This window comes from Ictalurus furcatus, chromosome 3 (genome assembly GCF_023375685.1).
Source record: "Ictalurus furcatus strain D&B chromosome 3, Billie_1.0, whole genome shotgun sequence".
Classification (NCBI taxonomy): domain Eukaryota; kingdom Metazoa; phylum Chordata; class Actinopteri; order Siluriformes; family Ictaluridae; genus Ictalurus; species Ictalurus furcatus.
Window position 1 is genome coordinate 18,482,187 of NC_071257.1, and position 9,285 is coordinate 18,491,471.

The following is a 9,285-nucleotide window of genomic DNA, read 5'->3' on the forward strand; positions in this document are numbered from 1 at the left end:
TGACTGTCCGATTAGGTAGTTCACTTACCACACTTACTAAATACAATGTCTAAAATGTTGTACCATATAGCTTTTCATATGGCTGCTTTCACTCGATCAGATTTCAACATGATCAGAAATTAAAGGTTAGTATCTGATTGGTGTGATGGTTAACATCCTGAACTTGTCTCAGTACAGATCAGTGAAAAGTATTGGATGTTTCTAATGTTTTATAAATCCTTATAAAACAGAAAATTGGAGTGCTGAAATATTTTAAATATGGATCTCAAAAATGTAAAAATCTACCAGGCAAGCCAACAGTATAATAAACATATTGTAGATATACTCAGTAAATTCTATGGTTCTATGTGCTAGTGCTAGTGAAGGTTGTGAGTTTAAAATCCCAAAACTGCCAAATAGCTACTCTAGGCCATTTTGAGCAAAAACTTTCAAATCTTCATTTTATAGTTGAGTTGTGTTCTTCCTTAAGTCAATTTGGATGAAATGTCTGTAAATAATGATCAAATTAAATAGTAAAGACTAAAATTCAGTTTGCAGGCCATCCTGCACACTTCACTGAGCTTGATATTTCCTCACTTCACTTGTGATTTGTTATAGACCGATTTAAGCTCCTGTCCCATGGGGTTTTGTTCTGACTTGTTCCCCAGTAGTCAGTTACCCACCATGTTTCTTGATTGCAACCTGGTCAAACATGAGCCAGTCTCTGTCCCCACTGAGTTTGCTGTTTGTCTTCATTAGCATATGTAAGACTAGTAACTGAGAAACTCCATATGAATGAGCTCTTATTTTTGGTTTACAACTTCCTCTCTGTGGCCCACACCACACACACATTTGTTTACATAGGGCTAGGAAACAAAAGTGTGTCTCAGTAACAATGCAGATACAGGTATTGTTAGCACAAAAGTTGCAAGGGGAAAAGGAGGCTGCCTAAAAAGAGCAGCAGCTGCTGGGAGCAGTTATGTCCACACAGTGATGCTCCAGGCAGCAGAGATCAGAAGAGCTCACAGCCAGGGAGCAAGGGAGCCTGTGGAGAGGGCACACTTAACCCACCCACTGTTTCTGCATTCCCACTTCCATAAAATCAGTGGCACACCAGGAAGATTGGAGCAGTGTGCTAAACATTGGATAATTTGTATAATGGTGGGATATACATCATTGGGTGGGGTCACAGACAGAGCTATTCCCTTTGTCAGCCCATGTCCCTTCTGTTCATGTCCAAAGTATGTCTGGACAAAAGAACAGAAGGTCCACCATGTCTATCTTTTGAAGTCTGAAATGTCAGAACAGGAAATCCTGAATGAACTCGCCTGCTTTCTTTGGTTGGAATAAAAAGGCATGTAGACATGCTTTTGAAATTAAATTAAATGAGCAATGGAAGAAGGTGGCCTGATCTGATGGATCATGTTTTCTCTTACATTATGTGGACAGCTGGGCGTGTGTGTGCATTGCTTACCTGGGGAAGAGATGGCACCAGGATGCATTATGGGTCAAGCCGGCAGAGGCAGTGTGATGCTCTGGGCAATGTTCTGCTGGGAAACCTTGGATCCCGGTATTCATGTGATGTTACTTTGACACGTACCACCTACCTAATCATTGTTGCAGACCAAGTACACCCCTTCATGGCAACGGTATTCTCTAATTGCAGTGGCCTCTTTCAGCAGGATAATGTGCTCTGCCATCTTTCTTATAGCTGGCACATGTATTTTCTGTCTCTTGAAAAGACTTATTTTCATAGTGTGCTGTGTGTTTTGTTTTGTCTATCTGGCTGGCACCTGCACCAGTAGAAACCGTCCACGATCTGCTGTTATCAATGTGTACAATGTGTATAAATAGTCCTGTTTTGAATGAATAAACCAGAAGTCTTTGTGAATATTCATACGTGTCAGTGTGTTCATTCGGACTCTCCAGGCCTGAACTCTGCGGTAAACCACACTTTCTAGCTCATAGCAGCACAGAACTAAAAGTTAATAGAAGTAATGGTAGAACAGGCTGAAAGGGCTGACGGAGGTCTGAAAGACATAATCTGAGATTTGGACATTCCTGAGATACATGGAAATCTAACAGCCTCCAAATTTCCCAGATCTCAATCCGATCAAGCATCTGTGGGACGTGCTGGACAAACAAGTCCAATCCATAGAGGCCCCACCTCACAACCTGCATGATTTAAAGGATCTGCTGCTAATGTCCTATGACACATGACCACAGCACACCTTCAGAAGTCTTGTCCATACTTTGAGTCCATACCTTGATGGGTCAGAGCTGTTTTGGGAGCACAAGGGGGACATACACAAGCAGGTGGGTTTAATGTTATTTCTGATCGGTGTATGTCATCAAAACAATAAGAACTAATTGTGTAGAAGCATCAATAAATTCCTTGAGTGTTAGGTTATAGTCTAGTTTTCATGAATGTGGAGATCAGTAGAGACTCTCTTGCAGCCCTCTACTACAAATGAAAAAAATTTTTTTAGGGTGTTGAGGTGGGTACAAGGACGGCTTCATTGCCCCATAATTGTCCTAGCACTTCTAGTTGTTCAGCAGTGGCTCTAATGATGGCTTTCCACTGCGTTCGGGATGGCTGAGTGCCTCTGCCAGATGCTGACATGGAGCAGATGTGGAAAGTCGCTGAGCGATTTGTTAAAGGGCTGCATCATTGAAAGAGAGGGTAATTACACCAAGGGACTCTGTCATTCCCTCACTAACAGACCACTATCCCTGCCTGCACCCACACATACACAAACAGAATCACAGGTAAAGGTCAGTTCACCTACTCCAGTAACTACCGTAAAAAGGTTTACAATCATTCTACAACCTTCAGTGGTAAATTTAATATTATTAACGAAATGGAGAAAGAGTGAGGAAACTATATTTTTAGTTTTTAGAACAAGGGGAATGTATTAAACCGATAAAAATGTTATTCACAAAAAAAGGGAAACTCACTGTTCTTAAAAGGGAAGACTCTGTCCTTCACTATATCTCTCCAAGACTTCATGTGTCACTTGACGTGTCAGTGCTTTGAAGACACTGTAAAGTACTATTACACTACCCTATAAAGGATCATGGGATACAGGCCTTAGGCAGATGTGAGGTTCTGTCTGTCACTTGCTGCATTAATTCCTCAATGTTCTCAGAAGGTCGTGTCTTAATTTATTAACGCCTAATGAGTCCCCTGTTGCCACCTGCATGCCTTCCCTCGATTGCCCGTTAAATTAGGAGTGACTCTCACACCCGCTGGACTCAACAATGAAGATGTATTCTCCATGTAAAGGATAGGGTTATTAGTTACATTGTTTAAATAGCCTACTTTAAAGCCAGGGGGAAGCTAACTTTATGAAGGGCAATTAAACACTAACGATAATTGATAATTCATCCTCTTTACAATTAGACAATATAAATAATATCTCTGGGATTAATGGTTATGGGTGTTTAGAGGGAGCGAGGCATGGCAAAACTGGCCAGGCATGGCTGATTGAGCGAAAGGAAGCAGAGCTGGATTCATCTCTATTTAGGCACGAAACAGATTGTGTTTGTCCCTTTAACACACGCCGCTTCACTCTCTACTAACCTCCCCGTGCATCCTACTGTCCTTGGTGTTCATGTTTCTAGTTCTGAAAGTTCTGTACTCATAGCTATTCTGTTTATTCACTTATGAACAGTGATGTGTTCATGTGTAAATATTAAAGCCCATGCATATTATCCATACATATTATTATATAAACCCCATGCATCTTAAGTTGGTTATTCATCTTAAAACATATTAATCAGGACCTACTTTTACTTACCAATAACTGCGGTGTTGCTAATAGAGAACATACATTATATGGCCCAAACTATGTGGACACCTGCGCATCACATTCAAAACCATGGGTATTAATATTGTTTTTTGCCGCCTTTGCTGCTGTAACATCCTCCAATATTCTGAGAAGACTTTCCGCTAGATTCTGGAACATGGCTTTGGGGATTTTCCCATTAAGCCACAAGCACTGATGTCAGGCAGGAAGGCCTGGTACACAGTAGTCATTCCAAATCATCTCAAAGGTGTTCAGTGGGTTTGAAGTCAGGGCTCTGTGTAAACCACTCAAGTTTTTCCTTACCAGCATTGTCTTTATGGACCTCACGTTGTGCACAGGGGTATTATCATGCTGCAGGTTTGGGTCTCTTAGTTCTAGTGAAAGGAAATCTTAGTGCTATGGCATACAAAGACATTCTAGACCAGAGGTGCCCAAACTAGGGCCCGCGGGCCAAAGTTGGCCCGTGGTGACTTTTGATTTGGCCCACCATGCCATACATGAGAAGAGGGAAAGTGTTGAAAAAGAATGAATTAAACTGGGAGAATATGGCTGGTATTACAACTGATGGAGTCCCGGCAATGGTAGGGAGGAAATCTGGCCATGACACCTTGGTGTCTCAGTCAGTGAATGTGGGAGGAAAGTGGTAAAGTACTACTGTATTTTACATCAAGTACAGCGATGTGCCAAATCCATCAGGCTTGTGGATGTGATGCATGACTTTGTGTTGTTTGCTCAACCCTTCACCATCAGTGCGGACACAGTCAGTGATCTTCAGATGGATCTAATTGAGCATCAGTGTGATTAAGAACTCAAACACAAGTTCAGGTCCCTTCCCTAAAGATGTGCAAACAGGCACAAGTGATGCTGTCTCTGTTTGGCATACCTACCTCTGTGAGCAGACTTTCAGACTGATGAACTTAAACAAGTGTAAACTGAGAAGCAAACTAACTCACTCTCACCTAAATAATACCCTGACTTTGTCAGTAAGTTAGCTGCAGCACAATTTGGAAAAAACTTTTGAAAAATAAGGACCAGCTTCATGTCTTATCATTAGATGTCACTGATATTGCAGGAATATGGCTGTATTGCTTATAGCTTGAATTATTGGGCATTGAACTCTACTGTACTATACATGGGATTGTTTCTATGTTTTCATTGTACTTTAAGTTTCATTGAACTATAAAACTTGGAAAATAAACCTGCCTTAGTTAAGCAGATTAAAGAGTAATGTTTTCTATTTATTTATAAATTTTTAAATATTGTAAATGAGGGGAACCATGGCAACTTTAATTTTAATATAAATTAGTTTGGTATAATGCAGCGTTTACTTTCGGCCTATGTCCCTCAATCAAGTTGGGTTTTTGGACCTTCGCAGGAAAACGTTTGGGCACCTCTGTTCTAGACAATTCGGTGCTTCCAACTTTGTGGCAACCGTTTGGGGAAGACCTACATACTAGTGTATTTGCCCATTTTGACCACAATATGCCTTGTATTTGAAAAGCTAAAGAAAGGATACTCCAGGGCTATACACCCCTTGGGATAAAGCCAACAGAAAACAATACAGTATATTCCTTCTGTGTGATGCAGAAACCTTTGTATTAGTGTTTGTATTATATTTTTGTGTCATAAAGTATTTTTATTGATCTTAGTAACTTATTACTAACCAGATTATTACTTATTACTAGTTACTACTTAGTAAGACAACAAAATTATTTTGCTTAAGGTGGGACTTTAGCCCTGTGGTACTCTATGTTGAATTTTCATTATGCTCAACAAATTAAGATCAAGACAGAGATAAGCATCAAGACATTAGCATAGAAAAAAAAAATGAAAATAGTGCATCAATTTATAATATAATAGCCAAATAAACTCCAATGTAAAATATAATAATTTGTGTTTCCACTATTGTATTTTTGTATTATAGTTTTCTCTACATGAGTATTCTTGCAGCTTGGCTCTTTTAAATATAATGATCCCATATATAGCATAGACATATCATACATTCCATGCATACTGTTTGCAGAGTATGTTATTAATTTTATTTTTTTTGCTCACCATGGTCACATGCATATTCCTCTCATCTAAAATTAGCTAGCTTAGAAACCTACATCTAATTGGCTTATAATAGTTCCACAGTCTACATGTTAGCCAGTTATGCTTCAGTGTGCATTCTATGTGAAAATTGCATATTACACACTACACTACACATCACATATCATCAGAGATGTCTGTAATGACATTAATGCCAAAGTGGCATCCATCCTATTCCTCCTCAAACTTTCTCATTTCTTTTTTGAGGTCTCTGACACACAGAAGAGCATGTCAGACATACCCTGGGATCAAAAATATTGATTTCAAAAAGCTTCCATTTAATTTCAATTCATTTATTAACTTGTGTAAAAACTGCTCATTAATCGGTTTTTAGAGAAGACTAACTATGCTAACTTTGCTATCATTTTCTGTTTAGACAATCATTTTTGCTACTTCTCTAGCACTGGTCTTTAATGACTTCAGTGTAATTGCTACAGTGAAAGCTGGATCTGTCAAATCTCACTAATCAATAAAGTCTTCATCGTCCGCTTCCCCTGTGATTTCCCCTCATTTCTATCCTAATTTCTCTTTTTCATCCGACAAGGTTCTGTGCCGTGAGCAAGGTGTGTGTGTGTCCCTGTGTGATATGTTCCATTTTAACTCTATATCCCTCTTTGGCCTTAGGACTGCAAAGTACTCTACCAACACATTATTGACATATGGTATTCAATTTATGGTAGCACTGCATACCATGTCAGACTATCCCATTTGTCAAGAACCATTTTGCTCTTAATCTTTAGTTACGAATTGCCCACATAAGACTATTCCACACAGGCTGTTCTGAATCTCATATACCTGAACGAGTACTAAATATTTTAAAATGTTCCACTGAAATGGACAGGACAGGCCAAAGACGCTTGACTCTGCTGTGCATTTTTTCAAAATTTGAGCTGTAACTTGTGGAGATTGTTGTGCTTTTTTCATAAAACTACTTGAATTGGTGAAATTGCAATTGCACAAAATTGTCTTTTGCAGTGATGTTTGTTTGTAAATAAGACATTTTACCTGTACTCACTTCTCACTTTCAACGCACGTGAATCGAAGAGGGCTTTGGCTGAATGCGTGTTGTGATAACATCACATGATGTGTCTTGGCCCAAATCTGTGGTAATTTTGAAAAATTGCAAGCTCCTCCAAATACTGTGGAGTTTGCTTGATTTTGCATTAATTTCTGCGATCACAAAATCCTGAGGGACTGCTATATAGTCATGCAAACCATATTAATATTACTTTTATTAAACCCTAACCCTAACCTAATGATCTAAATCACAAGGCAAATCATATGGTATTATTTGAAATAAGTACAATACTATTTGCCAATAGTAATATTTTTTACTTATAAATAATTAACCTGCATCAGATTATTATCATTGATGATTTCAGGTTAAATAAAAATCCTGAAAGATACCTGAATCTTTCAGGGAAAAAAGCTTTGTTAAAGTGTGTCACAGTGGTGTAGTGGGTAGCAGTGCTGCCTCACTGCTCCAGGGTTAGATTCTGAGCTCAAGCTATTGCCTGTATGGAGTTCTGCATGTTCTTCATGTGTCCGTGCAGGTTTCCAGTGGGTTCTCTGGTTTCCTCCAACTGTCCAAAAACATGCAGGTAGGCAGACTACAATACTACAATAAATTGCCCCTAAGCCTGTGTGTGTGTGTGTGTGTGTGGTGTGTGATAGACTGGCATCACATCCGAGGGGTGAACTCTCTTGCCTTGTGCCAAGCATTACTGGGATAGTCTCTGGATCCACTGAGACCCTGAAGTGGACAAAGCGTGTACTGAAGATGAATAATTGAATGAATGCCATGTTAAAACATTTTCACATAGAATAATTAGTAGGTAATGCCCCACAGTTATTTGATTTGCGCTTATATAATGTCATAGTTTACAGCACTCTAGACTAGAAAATTTAGCAGTGGTGAGTATGACAATGAGAAACTATAACCCTGCTCACCTTGGTTTTGAACGTACAGTTCATACAACTCTCATCATATGATCTGGCATACAGAGAATTATGGGTCAATTAAGCCACAGAGAGAGATGACCATCAACAACTTGTGTTCCACCCCCATCTACTAGAAGTTGACCTTTGGGATTTTTCTTGCAAGGAGAGCACACTCACCTCATTGTGTAGTCTCTCTCTCTCTCTCTCTCTCTGTGTGTTTGTGTGTGTCTGTGCTATGTGGTGCTAAATGGGCGCTTATGTGTAGTGGTGCTTGCACAACCCATCCTGTCACTATAGGGCATATGGGATTGACCGTCCATTTCCCTTGAGAATGAACACAATGCTGATTTATTACCAGTAAAGGGCAATGATCTCTAAAGGAGGCCAAATTAGTCCCTAGTTTTGTGTGTGTGTGTGTGTGTGTGTGTGTGTGTGCGTGTGTACTTGTACTTATGGGCTTGATGACTAAGGACTGAAGGTCAAAGAGAGAGAAATTCTCTCTCTCCCCTGCTGTCTCTCACACGCTCTCCCTCTGTGTGTATGTGTTTGAAATAAATTGATCAAGCTTAATTTAACCAGGTGGTGGTAGTCAAAGAGCAAATTATTAGGCTGCATTAGGGTATTTAATAGCCCAAATCTTTGCAAAATATAACGCCTCTTCTTTGGAATATTAGCTCCTGTGATGGCGGGTCATTTTTCTGACAATGTTGATGCTGTTTGACTTACGGCCCCATATAATTCACGGCCATTCTACAGCGAGAACAACTCATGCTCAGTATTACAAGCAATACATCTCAAGGGAGCGATTTTTATCGACATTTCCCATTACCGACTCTTCAGGTTTATAGAGACTGTCATAAATATCCTCTCCAGTTCAAAATCAGGATGGGTCTGTGTAGGATGAAGAGATCAATTGTCAGATGTGTTGAGTTGAGTGTCACACAAGCCAGTGGGTCAGATAGACTGTAAAATAGGCTCACCAACTTTCTGAAGGAGACTTACATGACACTGGATTAAGATGGAGGTCTGGATGCAAACCTTATTATGACATAAAGGGTCAAGATGGATCTGCGGATTGTTTACAGGACACTGTGTCCCTGCTGAAAAATCCAGCTTGGTCTGACCAACTACCACATAAGTCAAGCTGGTTAAACTTGTAGACCATTTTTGCAAGCTGATAAGTGCTTGTAGATGAAAACAGTTTCTGAATTACTGCTACTAATCAGTCCATACGTGCTTTCACAGAGTTGTGTGTGTGTGTGTGTGAGAGAGATTTTTGTGGCTGAAGATGCTTTATTTTTTCAAAATTTGAGATCACAAATTTGAGATTTACATTTCACTCCAAGTCAAATGTAAAATTCCATGACTTTTCCCTGACTTTCCCTGACCAAAATCTTGAATTTCCATGACCTACTGTACGAAGAATGGTACAATTGCCTGGGTACTGAGCAGAAAACAGCTAACT